Source organism: Thermobia domestica, chromosome 10 (genome assembly GCF_964235325.1).
Source record: "Thermobia domestica chromosome 10, izTheDome1.hap1.1, whole genome shotgun sequence".
NCBI lineage: Eukaryota > Metazoa > Arthropoda > Insecta > Zygentoma > Lepismatidae > Thermobia > Thermobia domestica.
The window spans coordinates 155,980,204-155,993,435 of NC_137463.1; the positions used below are offsets into that span (position 1 = coordinate 155,980,204).

General features: G+C 38.5%; 1 protein-coding gene across 5 annotated transcripts in view; it reads right to left on the reverse strand.

Moving 5' to 3' along the window:
• The window catches only part of LOC145662786 (Ig-like and fibronectin type-III domain-containing protein 2), a 1,216,055-nt gene that overhangs the window by 729,815 nt on the left and 473,008 nt on the right, over positions 1 to 13,232 (reverse strand). For all 5 annotated transcript variants that reach the window (XM_081728668.1, XM_081728663.1, XM_081728665.1 and 2 more), the window contains one exon: positions 10,081 to 10,139. The gene's annotated coding sequence lies outside the window, so the exon portion shown is untranslated. The remainder of the gene's footprint in view (positions 1 to 10,080; positions 10,140 to 13,232) is intronic.

Here is a 13,232-nt window from a genome sequence, read left to right on the forward strand (position 1 = left end):
ACAGATGTCATAAATTGTAAGGAGTGGATTATTATACCATTTTGCGTAGAGTGCATCAATCAGCTCCGTGAGAGAGGAAGAGGCGAAAATCTGCGATAGAATCACGTCTCCAAAATAGACCACATGTTCAATTATATATGGGCTAGAGAGATGTCCAAGTTCATCCTGAATCGCGCCGAACAGCTCCAGCTAAGTGAATGGTGACTAAAATCCTGGATTATGGGATGGCGTCATTGACAAGAAACAACGGATGAACATGGTCTCCTAAAATGGAATAATCACAGAACCCACTAAAAATCAGGATATTTTGGCCCACAGCATCTCAAAGCTACCGTCATGAGTCACGATTAGGCGGAGACAATGCGGTCCATACACTCCTTTGTGTGTTCGCCATAAATAAACACGACATGAGATTTGAAATAAGATGAACGATTACCCATCCTACATTTCACATAAGTGTCTTCGCCGATGTGATTTTGACGTGAGTTTTACAGGCCATCATTACCTTAAACATAATCCCTCTTGACTCACCCAAAACACTTGCTACTTACATCAAGCTTACCAGGGCCGGCCTTACGTAGTGCAGGGCCCCAGGTTTACAACTTTTGTATCAAGACCTGTAGGATATATATATTCCCTGCTGGTCTAGTGGTTATACCCATTTCCCTTTATAACATTTTTCCGTCTGCAAAATGTTCTGGTGAAAACCTCTCTCTTTTCATTCCTTATAGCAGCTAATTTTTCAGAGAAATAACTCAAGTGGAGATGTAGACAGAGAATAAATTTTAAAATACTAAGATAATGAAGAAAGTTCTGTTGCTTTTTGTGGAGGTCTGTGTTCAATTGGCCGTCACACCGTGAGTTGAACGCGAATGGAGGTAACGCGATGGTCAATTGTTGGGGTGGGTATATCCAGCATACTCCTGGTTGTGACAATTCAGTTACCCCGTGAACTTACGTAAGCACAGAGTGAACATGGGACCTCCACAGAGCGTCATAAGGGTGTGTATGCTATACGAGTTCTAAATGGGGACAAACGCCGCTGCGGCAAGCCGGAAAATTTGCCAGGGTGTCCTGACTACGCGAACAATGCAGCGGTGGTTTAACAAGTTTAAGAACGGTGAAGAAACACTCAAAGACCCACCACGTGCCGGAAGACCAACACATGTACAAAATGAAGATCTTCAGGCAGCAATTGAGGTGAACAGTGACCAGACTTGTGAGAAACTGGGACTACAATTCAGTGTGAGTGGAGAAACCAATCGGCAGCACCTTGGGAAGCACTACAAGTTGGTCGATGATTTAACTCCGGGCCAGAGGGCAACGACAGCAGACACCTGTGTTTCTTTGTTGTCTCGTCTGAGGAAGGAGCCATTTCTGGACAATGTGTTGACATGTGATGAAAAGTGGGTCCTGTACGAAGCTCCACGGCGAAGTCATCATTCGTTAGCATTCCATGATTCGGTTCCAAAACATCCGAAATCAGCACTGCAACAGAAGGCGATCCTCCTGTGTGTTTGGTGGACTGCTTGCGGCATCGTGTATCGGGAACTGCTACCAGCTAGTTAAAGTATCAATGCAACTGTGTACTCTCTGCAGTTGAGCAGTGTTCAAGAAAAACTCAAAACTCGGGAGCCAACACTTCTGAATCGCAAAGGGGTCCTCCTGTTACAGGACAACGCTAAGTCCCAAGTGGTTACGATAACCCGGGACACCATTCTGCTCTTTGAGTGGGAAATACTATTGCATCCGCCACACTCCCTGGATATTCCACCGACAAATCCCTAGTAGAGGTGCAAAATGCACTTGGTATCTTCTTCGCTTCACTACCCACCAGCTCTACCGCGATGGAATTCATGTCCTTCCAGAACGTTGGCAGAAGGTCGTAGATGCTGATGGGGACTATTTTTGATCTTCCAGGTACGTCTTAGGTGACATATCGATGTTCGAAGGTGGTATGTGGAAAAGCGACAGAATTTTCTTGATTACCTTATATACATATATATATATTTCACCCTTGTACCTCGCAATTTTTCAAGAAAGTTTTGAAAAGGCAGTATTTCATAGTTCTCTTCTTTTACAAGTAAACCTATCGATGTCGAAATCTGGTTTCTTGACCAACCTTGGCAGAGAGGTGTGAATATCAAGCAACGAGCGTAAGCAAAATTTAAAGTGCTTCCGTCCATAAAGATGGACGCAGTGGCCACAAACCTGATTAATCAGAGTAAGCCTTAACAATGTGTTTTAAGTTTGAAAATTTCATTTTATTTGTAAAACGGGTAAAGGGATAAAAAAAAAACACACATTAACCGACATCTGGAGGAAGTAGACATCTATTTGAGGGTATGCTTATCATATCCGTCATGTTGTATCTCGCTCGAGTTTTTTTTTTTTTTTAATAGGAAAGGGTTATCTAATCAAAGGAAAGGGTGACGATCACAAATCTTAAGGAACTGTTGGAAGATGGATGATATATTTTAAATTGGATTATTCGAGTTCGAAGACCAACTTTCATAAACAGCCGCCTATTCAGTGCGCACTAATATACATTCGGTTTTCCTGGCGGCTTTTTTTAAATACATCTACGGGATTTTTCGCAGAAAAGGGCAAAGTTTGCCCTCTAGTTCTGTATTTATGATATAGCTATAATAAGAGAAAAGATATGCAAAGAAGTCGCACTGAGGCTGATTTATTTGATACCATCTCCGTATTTATGGTAGTATCACATGGCATAACTTTCACTTAGTGGGATGTTCAAAATAAAAATGTATATCATTATTCATTATATATTATTTTTACACAAACTCAAAAAAATGAAATTTTTACGCCCAGGGGTGTAAAATTTAGAGGAGTGTTAAGGGTATGCAGAATACTCCCTGGAAATAATGGGCCTTATGCAGAGTCGCTCTGACGCGTGATTAGTAGCGTACTAAAAAGTGCGACTAACATAGGTTTTCTGCAGTAGTCGGGTCTTTATTATGATGCTAACATTACGTCAAAACGACTCTGCATAAGGTCCAACATCTATTTTTACAACAACTACTGCAGCATTAAATTCAGAAAATATTTGCTTATGCCCGGAAACTTAATACAAGCTATTCATTTACTTGTCAGGGACAAGCCATACCCTCCCTTCTGAAGTCCATGGATGTAGACTACCTGTATTGCAATATGTTCTTGTGTGTACTTGACAACCGAGAGTAGCAGAGCCATCTTAACGGTACTATAGCCACTTGGCCGCGGTCCCCGCAAGCATTAGGGGTCCCGCGAGCAGAATGGCATGTATTAATTACATATGTTAGGAGCAAAATTTAGTCATAGGGACCATAACACACTTGTTTTCTCTGGAGCCTAATATGCTGCTAAAACGGCACTGGAAGGTAGATTAGATTTACTGTAGAGTAGACGATACACAGTGGTCGGAATGACGAGAAAACGCGGCGAAACTATTTGCGTCATATTGAAAGGACTTGTTTCTTGGCAAGATGACACGGCACAACACGACTAGCAGTCAGTGTCTGTGAGCATTGAGCACGCGTCCACTCATTGAAGCTCGCTTCATTAGCCAGAGAGCAGGTAGGAGCAGTTAATTCTAACAAAAATCATTAACTGAGAGACCACAGAAAATATTAAAATCAAAATGAAATCATGAACTTGTTAGGAAAATTTTAGAAGTCTACAAATATATAGCAAAGCATTGTATACAGTGTTGTAAAAAAATGCTCCCAGTGCGCATATGAAGAGCCTCAGAGGACTGCTATTGGCCTTAAAAGATTGCTATTGTTCTGATCAACAATACCAATATTTAAAATTTCATAACTATCAACATACTTAAGAGTAACAGTTCCGCCATACTCCACACACGAAAAACATTTTTGCAAGGACGCCCAATTATCCATTTTCGATAGGTATTTTTTCATGAAAGAGTGATACCAGGATGAAAAACATATCTGTTCTATATACCTAGGTAGAGTGGATATTCCCCTACTAAAAAACTATAGACGTTCATTCCAATCGTAGAGTACACTTTTGGGGTTTTGTTTAGGTTTTTTGCTATTTCGACCACTGTGTGGCAGTAGCGCGAGGCCCAATTAGGAGCAATCGGTCCAATCGGCTTGAGGCCGGCCCTGAAGCATACACCACACTAATCGAACGCCAAGAATTTGTTCTCTTCGGAAAACAAGGAGGTCGCCCATTTTACACTATCACAGTGTGTTCAGTTCACTCCACACTGCAATCCCCTAGTATGGTGTTCCCCAAACACACCTAATACATGGAACGGTGCATGACCATTACCATAACTATCTAGGTGTTCTTGTGGGCCGCGGTGGCTCAGTGGTAGAGCGTTCACCTCTGGTGCTTTTGGCCCCGGGTTCGATCCCAGCCCTCGCCAAGTGAACTTTGTGGTGGACAAACACCGTGTGCGTGGGTTTTCTCGGGGTTCTCCCGTTTCCTCCCACTTTCTTCATTCCACCATTTCATTCATTACTCATCATCACCGTCTCTTTTAGCCTAACCGACATAAGCGTAGGACGTAAAACTCAAAGATTTTATTTCATTTCATATCTAGGTGTTTTTATTACATTGATAACTATCCATACCTATGTACTTTACAATTCCAATCTCCGAAAGTAAATTCTAGGTACTCAATGCTAGAACAACTGATTACCTTTTTTCAACAGAGTGTTTGGTGTTATTTTGTAACTCCATTTTGATCGTCAAGTATGGCACTCTTGGTAATAAACTGCCTCAGTCCTAGCTCTAAATTTTGCTGTTATCATGTATAACTTTTCCTTCGACACATAAAAGCGACTCGGTAAAGGCGATTTGTATCGGGAATCGTAAAATATACAATAAGTAAATCTACATCCCTACGGTAATCGATCATGGGACAACATGCAAGGAAAGAAACATGCAATCATTAAGGTAAGTCTGAGCTCTCCTTTAATGCGGTACAAATTTCAAAAGCATAGCAAAAGAAACGAATTTAGCTTCACGAATAATATGCGAGAAGGGCTAAGACAAGAAACAATTAGTATTACATTAAAGAATCCTTTCAATGCTTGCATACGTTTCCTTTCAGCGTTTGCTTTCACATGAGCGTTTCTTTCGGTAATGGCGAAGTTGATGTTCTATGTTGGATACAGCTTTGCGAAACAAAGTGTAAGTGGATGAAAGAGAAAATGGGGAAAGATTTTTAACTCATAAATATTCAGAGTGATAAATAACTTTCGCCAAGCGCGTAGTATACGACAGTCAACAAATTTACCTAAATAAATGACTCAACTGTTTCGTTATGTGTACACACACTAAAACAAAATTCCCAGTTATGCAATTTTATTCCAAGATTATAGAAAGATATTTTTAACAACAAACTAAGGAGATTGCTCTATTGTCAGGATACTTTGTTTCATTCCTTTCATACATTCATGGATGATAGGCTTATTTACGTCAGATAAAATATGGTAAGTATGAAGTTGTGTGAGTGGTGTGGTCACGAATATTGAGGTACACAAATATTAAAAAGGACATAAATAATAAAAATTCTCTCTCGAATGATAGCTAATGCTACCTGAACTAAATTATTGTCCTGTGAAGTAAAACTCTAAAATAGAACAACATTATCTAAGAATATTGTATCTACTAGCATATTCAAGAGATATAGACATGAGCTCGAGGTCTCTGCAGGTTCTACCAGAGTTAATTACTAGCCTACATTTCCTTTTTTCTAAATGGAATACTATCGTATTTCTGTATTTAAGTTTAGCGCTAATTTCAGCACCAAGGCTATATGAGACGTGGAACTACAGTCTAAAGTGAATTCCTAATCACCATTTCCACTGAGAATCGAAACAGAAACAACGTTAACCATATGACCAGCTTGGAGGGCAGTGATAGGGATGGCCAGATCCGGACACTGGATCCGGATCCGAAATGTCGAATCTTGGATCCGGATCCGAAAAAAACAGATCTTGCATCCGGATCCGAAATTTCGGATCTTGGATCTGCACCCGAAAAACCGGATCTTGGATCCGGATCCGAAAAAAAAGATCTTGGATGCGGATCCGAAATTTCGGATTTTCGATCCGGATCCGAAAAAACATCTTGGATCCGGATCCGAAATTTCGGTGGCTCAGTGGTAGAGCGTTCACCTCCGGTGCTTGGGGTCCCTGGTTCGATCCCAGCTCGCGCCGTGTGGACTTTGTGGTGGACAAACACCGTGCTCGTGGGTTTTCTCGGGGTTTTCCCGTTTCCTCCCACTTTCTTCATTCCACCATTTCATTTATTTCTTATAATCACCGTCTCCTTTAGCCTAACCGGGATAAGCGTGGGACGTAAAACTCAAGGATTTCATTTCATAACGAATTTTTGTTCAAATAACAAGTTTCATTTCTCTAACATTCCAGGATTCCGAGATATAAAAGTCTTTTCTCCCGCCAATTTTCTTTCCTTCTAAGACATACATCAAAAAACGCTGAAGTACATACCTAATTCTTTCAAATGAAAAGTCCAAATACCAAATTCTATGCTCCTAACCTTCAGAGGTTCCCAGATATCGACATGTTCTTATAATAATTACAATCCCCACCCTCTTTCCTTTCCATCTCTTTTCTTTTCCTTTTTACTGAAACGTCAAAATACACTGAAACACATGTCAAATTCTTTTCAATGAGAAATGAAAATACCAAATTTCAAGTCTCTAACCCCAAAGGATTGAACATATTAATACAATAATTGTAATCTCCACTTAATTTTCTTCTCGCCCTTTTTCTTCTCTTCTGGGCCACATATCAAAAAAACGTTGAAATACAAATCTAATTATTTTAAGTGAGAAGTCCAAATACCAAATTCCATGTTTCTAACCCTTTAAATTTCCGAGATATAGGCATATTATTATACTAATTGCAATAATTGCAATTACCACCCCTTCTTTTATTTTCTACATCTTCCCTGCCCCTTCTAATTTAAATATCAAAAAACACTTTAAAAAAGTATCAAATTATTTTCAATGAGAAACCCAAATACCAAATTTGAAGTATCTAACGTCAAGAATCATCAATATTTTCCACCCCATTTTCCCCCTTCCTCGTTGAATTTCCCAAAGTCCTTTCTTAGTGGTATCCTACGTCACAAAGCCTATAAACTGTCCAAATTTCAAGTTTGTAGCTTAAGCGATTTGGCTGTACGGTGATCTGTCACTTATTCACTCAGTCACTCAAGACTTTGCCCTTTTTATATAGAGATATTTAAGATTTTATGGGAAAGCCATGGATTTTGTTCTAAGGCCGCCAGTGTCTTAGAAATGTAATAGCTTTGCTATAACCTTTAAGCAATCAACTGACTGATCTGCGTCTATATGTATTATGTAAAATACCGCTTATGATATTTATTTTGCTCGTAATAAAAAAAAAAAAATAGAAATGATGACGAAAATTCAAAGACATCCATGATTTTAGCGTAATTCTGCAGGAGTTCAGATCATTGGATTAATCATAAAAGCCGACTGTATAAGATAGACTACATAAATTTCCAATGTGGCACAAAGAAAATATGTAGCATTACTATGCAGTTTTTCAACGTTTTAACTCATTTTGAAAATATTATCATAGGTCTCACAAACAATCGAATTTTAATCCTAACTTGATTAATATATAACAAAAGGCAGATCTATACAACTACTGACTTGAGATGAAAGTGGCATACTTGTAGTAAGTTTAAAGATATACTAAAGACTAAATGATGGGGTGTGCGCAACAGTGGTCTAACCTTGAAAAATGTGAAAATGAGATTTTGATGTAATCTTTTGTCATTTAAATTGAATCGTCTTCCCACTGAGTTAGATAAAATTCACCTAGTAAATTTTATACATATGGATATTTTAGTTCTGGTTCTCAATCTAAGGCCTAAAATATTCAAAACAGGAGTCCGAATCTGAACTTCGAAATTTCGGGTGTGGATTCAGGAACCGGATATCCGGATCCGGATCGAATATCCGAAACTTCGGATCCCGATCTAAGATTCAAAACTTCGGATCCGGATCCGGATCCAGGAACCGGATATCCGGAACCGAGATCCGGATCTTAATGGATCCGGATCCGTGTGGCCATCCCTAGGCAGTGACTATGGTAACTATAATATACAACAATATTATAAGTTCGTTCGCTACTTTTAATACGTTTATCAATCGCTACATCGGAAAATAATGAAGTTATACCAATCGTTACTGCTATATTCGTGGTAGTTAGCACTACAAGCACAGCGTTACTGTTGCTACGTACAGAAAGCTATGAACAAACTAAAGTGGTAATTCTGGATTGACCGTCAAGCCAAAGTTGCCACTTGCACAAACACTGATCTTCACATTTTCTAATGCTTGCTTTTATTTGATTACATTTACCCTTCAAACTGCCTCAAGATAAAAATCACAAGTATACCTAGGTACAGATCTAGTGATCGCGGCGACCACAATCCTGCACTGACTGTCCTTTCTCTATGAACATATCGTGAATTAATGAGAGCGACGCACGGGAAATGTGACAGACATGATTGTATTCCTGTTGAATGGCCTAATTGGGTTCTAAGGGTGTCAACTCTTCATAGGATTCTTCAAAAAATTTAATATACACCTCAGTGTTTACTGTTGTGTCAAAAAAAAAAAAAAAAAAAAAAAAAAAACAATGGAACCCATAATCCTACCTGTAGACACAGTACACCAGACTCCGATCTTTTCGTCATTGAAAGGCTATTGATGAATTATGTGATGATTTTCCACAGGCCAATATCTGGTGTTCTACGAGTTAAAGTGCCCTGATAAAGAAAGCCACGCATCCTCATTCATGTAAAGTAGCTTTGGGTCCATGAAACTGCTCGAAATTGTTTGAAGAAGCTAGGCTACATACAGTAATTGACATTAATTGGCTTTGTCTCCCTCTGACTTCTTAGATGCATGTCATTTTGTACGGCTTCATTTGTAGATTGTGCAAAACTCGTCGACACGTAATACTGCGCAGAAGATATATTTCTTCTGATAATTTACGTGTTGACTTCAGACGGTTGCTTGACATTCGTACTTCGATATCATTTACCACAGCACAGGAAGGAACGAACGGGGTTCTAATCTTTTGGCATTTAATACTGATTCTGTTGTTCGCCATTTTTCACCAAACCTTGAATACTGTTCTTTGCAGGAACAGTTACACTAGAAAACTTGTCTGAAAAGTTTCCTGCGTTTCCTTGAAGGGACTGGTGAACACAAATGCCTCAATTATCGCTATTCTCTGCTGAAGGGAACGCATCTTATAACCAGCCGTCACATACTTGTCTGCACCTACCTTCACGGCTTTATACTGTTGTGTATATGCAACAACAATGAGGCATCTTCCTATCTAACTGCCGCAACACACAATCAATAGCAACAATTACTGGTGCCGACTGTACCGACAACAATAAGAAGTTTCATTACAAACATGCACACGGACATGGATTTTTCGTGGGTCACCCGTTACTTTATGATTATTTCTTGAACCTTCCATGTCGAGACGTTCGATAGTTTCCGAACTAGGTAGACTAAAATGTTTCTTCACACTTTCGGTAGTCTACATTTTGTTACGATGTTCTTGAAGCCCTGTTAGTAGGGTATGTGATTCTCTTGAAGTTTCATGATCGGTAGTGTACCATGAAACCTTCGGTAAAATACATTTCCATATCGTCCAGATTATATTTCACTCTTTTAAGAGGTTCACTTTCCAAAAACTACGTAGTGTGCAAATAGCGCAAAAAATAATTAATGCTTTCAAGGTCATAAATCAGCCACTGATAGTATTCTTTACATCTTTGCCCCACATATTATGTAAAAGTTTTTATTATTTGTATCTTCCACAAATAGCAAATTGAAAGCTCTTATCTCATTAGTAATTACAACATATGATATACTGTACTAACACAATAGATATCTGATGAACGAGCTTTGAACCCGATGTTATCTGCTTAAATGATGCGCTGCACAGATATAAAAATCCCTAAATAGAAACCCTAAATAGATAAAACACTAAATAGAAACAACTATGCAACATAACTCACCTAATTTTTCCTCTCAGTTTCACATGAAGTGGCACATTCGATTCCAAACTTTCAGATATCTGAAATGATGAATAAAAAAGTTACAGTCAAGAAGCTATAAAACTAGCGAAATATACATAATTAGGATAGTTACAATAATAAACATTAATAATACTTAACATATCACTTTATGAGTATAGAATTAAATTTTCAACCGCGTTAAATATTGAACAGTAGATTAACTTAGGTCATTAAATTCATTATCACATACACCCTGCTAATGTTGTTCATACACTATATAGTTGTAAAATTAAACTACTTGCACACCGAAAATTTGTATTCTTTGGAAATAAGATGTTTCCCATTTTGATTTCTCAGTGTCTAATCTACTTCACGGACGAATCCGTATAGTTTTGAGTATTCGGCGCCGACACAAGACAGTACACTAAATGAATGTTCATTGTTACTAACTCACAAAATTTACATATTGCAGTAATTCGGTGTATCCATTATTTTAATAACTAGCTGTAAAAGAAAAATAACGAGCCAAGCGAAGTTTATGTTACATCTATTATAAAATACGACTTTGTGTGAAAGAATTGCATACTGCACACTATGTAAGCTGCACGAAATGGGGAAAGAGCCGTCCTCAAACTCGTATGTGATATGCTCTAGTGACCAAGCGGCTAACGCGTGAGTTTTCTGTGCAAGTGGTCAATGGTTTGATTCACGATATGTGTACTTGCTTCTGATACAAACGCGAGAACCTGCTCGGAACTTCTATCTACTTCAAACAGTATTTTCATTTTGATATCATAAGGAGAAGAAAATATAGTTGTGTTATATTTCACTCGCTTGAAGAAGTGCATACAGGTAGTTTGTTTGATATTATTTCCTGTAACATGTGTCATATCAACAATACTTGCATTTTGCTAAAGCAGAAGCTCCAGAAAGATCTTCTGTACCTTCCTAGAATACACCATATTTATTAATTAGTTTTAAAACCTGAATTTAATAGGTATGGTGTATCAGTTACATCCGGATCGGATATTTCCCTATTTAAGCGTTTTCAGAACGGTCTAAAATTGAGTGCAAGCACTGATTTGCAGGAATTTGCGATAAACTTATAAGCAACAATATGTCTGATGTAGGAAGTGAAGTTATAAATTTTGTTTTAAAATTTCTAGAAACGGGACACAACAGAGAAGATTATAGGATATTGTTAGAACTGATATCGTATTTTTGGGTGTAATACCTCTTTGAGGCACTTCCCTTCGCTTTCCTGCAGCAATTTAACTATGTAAAGTGGATAGGAAAAGCAAATTACTTTTTGAAAATATTCTCTTTTATCAACAATTTCGTTTCCGAAGCAAGAAAAAAACAGGACTTCGAAAAGTTTTTTTTTTTTTTTTTTTTTGGTACGACTCTATGTCCAAGATAGGTTTAATTATGCTCAGCATTCCTTCACCAATGCAATATCTGTATTTTTCGAGAGGTGTGTATAGTGTCTATATTTCAATTAGCTATTTTTACTTTTTCTCGTCTTCTGCATTTGTTGGAGAAACATGTAGGGTCTGCTTTTTTTAAAGATGACGTTAGCATAGTGGAAAAACGAAAAATGCTTCAGAAAACTAAGGAGAAACACTGAAACAGCAAAGAGGATTAAAGTATGTGATGACACGATACGAATTCTTGTGAAAAGAGGAGTCACTGTCTTCGTTATATAAAGGACATTTTTCCTTGACAGATTTAAAATTACAAAAGGGTTTCTTAAGTGCAATCCGATTTCGTGGTTAAATAACGATAAGTACCTTTAAGGAAAGCAAACAGTTAAGTTTCTTTCTAGGGTGGCTCACGAGTCGAGTCGAGACGAGATTTAAGCTTGTCTCGACTCGAAAATATTTTTCTGTCTTGACTCGACTGGAATTCGAGTCAATACGTCGAGTCGAGAGACGAGTTAAAATATACGCACACATCAGCCAGAACATTATGACTTCCTACCTAATTGTCAGTATCTTCACCTTTGGCACGGATAACAACGGCGATGCATCTTGACGTGGACGCAATGATCCTTTGTAGGTCGCTGGAGCGAGTTAGCACCACACGTGCAAACACAGGTCATCTAATTCCCATAAATTCCGGGGAAGGGGCGAAGCGCTCTGACGTCACATTCAATCACATCCCAGATGTGTTCGATTGGGTTCAGATCCGGCGAGTTGGGGGGCCAACACATCACTTTGAACTCGCCCCTGTGTTCCTCGAACTCCTAGCTTTATGACATGGTGCATTATCTTGTCGAATAATGCCACTACCGTTGGGAAACATGGTCGTCATGAAGGGGTGTACGTAGTCTGCAAGCAGTGTGCGATACGCCTCAGCCGTCATAGTGCCTTGCTCGAGCTCCACTAGACACATGGATGCATAGGCGTAACCTTGGCCCATATGGTTGGGGAAGGGAGGAAAAGAACATATATATAATTCTCAACCTTTGTCGATCCACTGCTGGACGAAAGTCTGTCCAATTCTTTTTCACACGTATCTATTTTGGCAGTTCGTTTCCACATTACTCCACAGTGCTTCCTAATTTCGTCACACCATATTGTATTACAACGTTTTTTGGATCGTTTTTGTTCCCTTAGGATCCAGTCAAGGATTAATTTTGTCAACCTATCATCAGTTCTTCTTGCAATATGATCAGCTCCCTGACACTTGAGTCCTTCTATTTTCTCGATCATATCGATCACTCCTGTTATCTTCCTGATCGATGTATTTCTTTTTCTATTTCTCCAGGTTATTTCAAGCATACATCTTTCCATGCATCTTTGAGTAGTTGTATATGCTCTCTCCCTATGGAAGTTTAAAAAAGATCATTATACATTAACAACTGATCACAGAAAGTTGTGAATTCAACCGGGCGTAGATTTTGTAATTCCTACTTTAGATTGGAAGTAGCAACATATTTCAAATTATTGCCTTTGGTATAAAAATCGATTATAAGGTTTGAATTTGCGGTGACAGCTACATGGCATGTGCGTGAACTGCGATTCTTCTTTTCTTTCATTATTAAGAGACAACAAGTTTTATTTATTGACTGTAAGATTCACAAGCTGTAATTAGAAGTATATAATATACATTGCTCATTTGTGCACGTGTAAACTTTCCTTTGTTTCGAC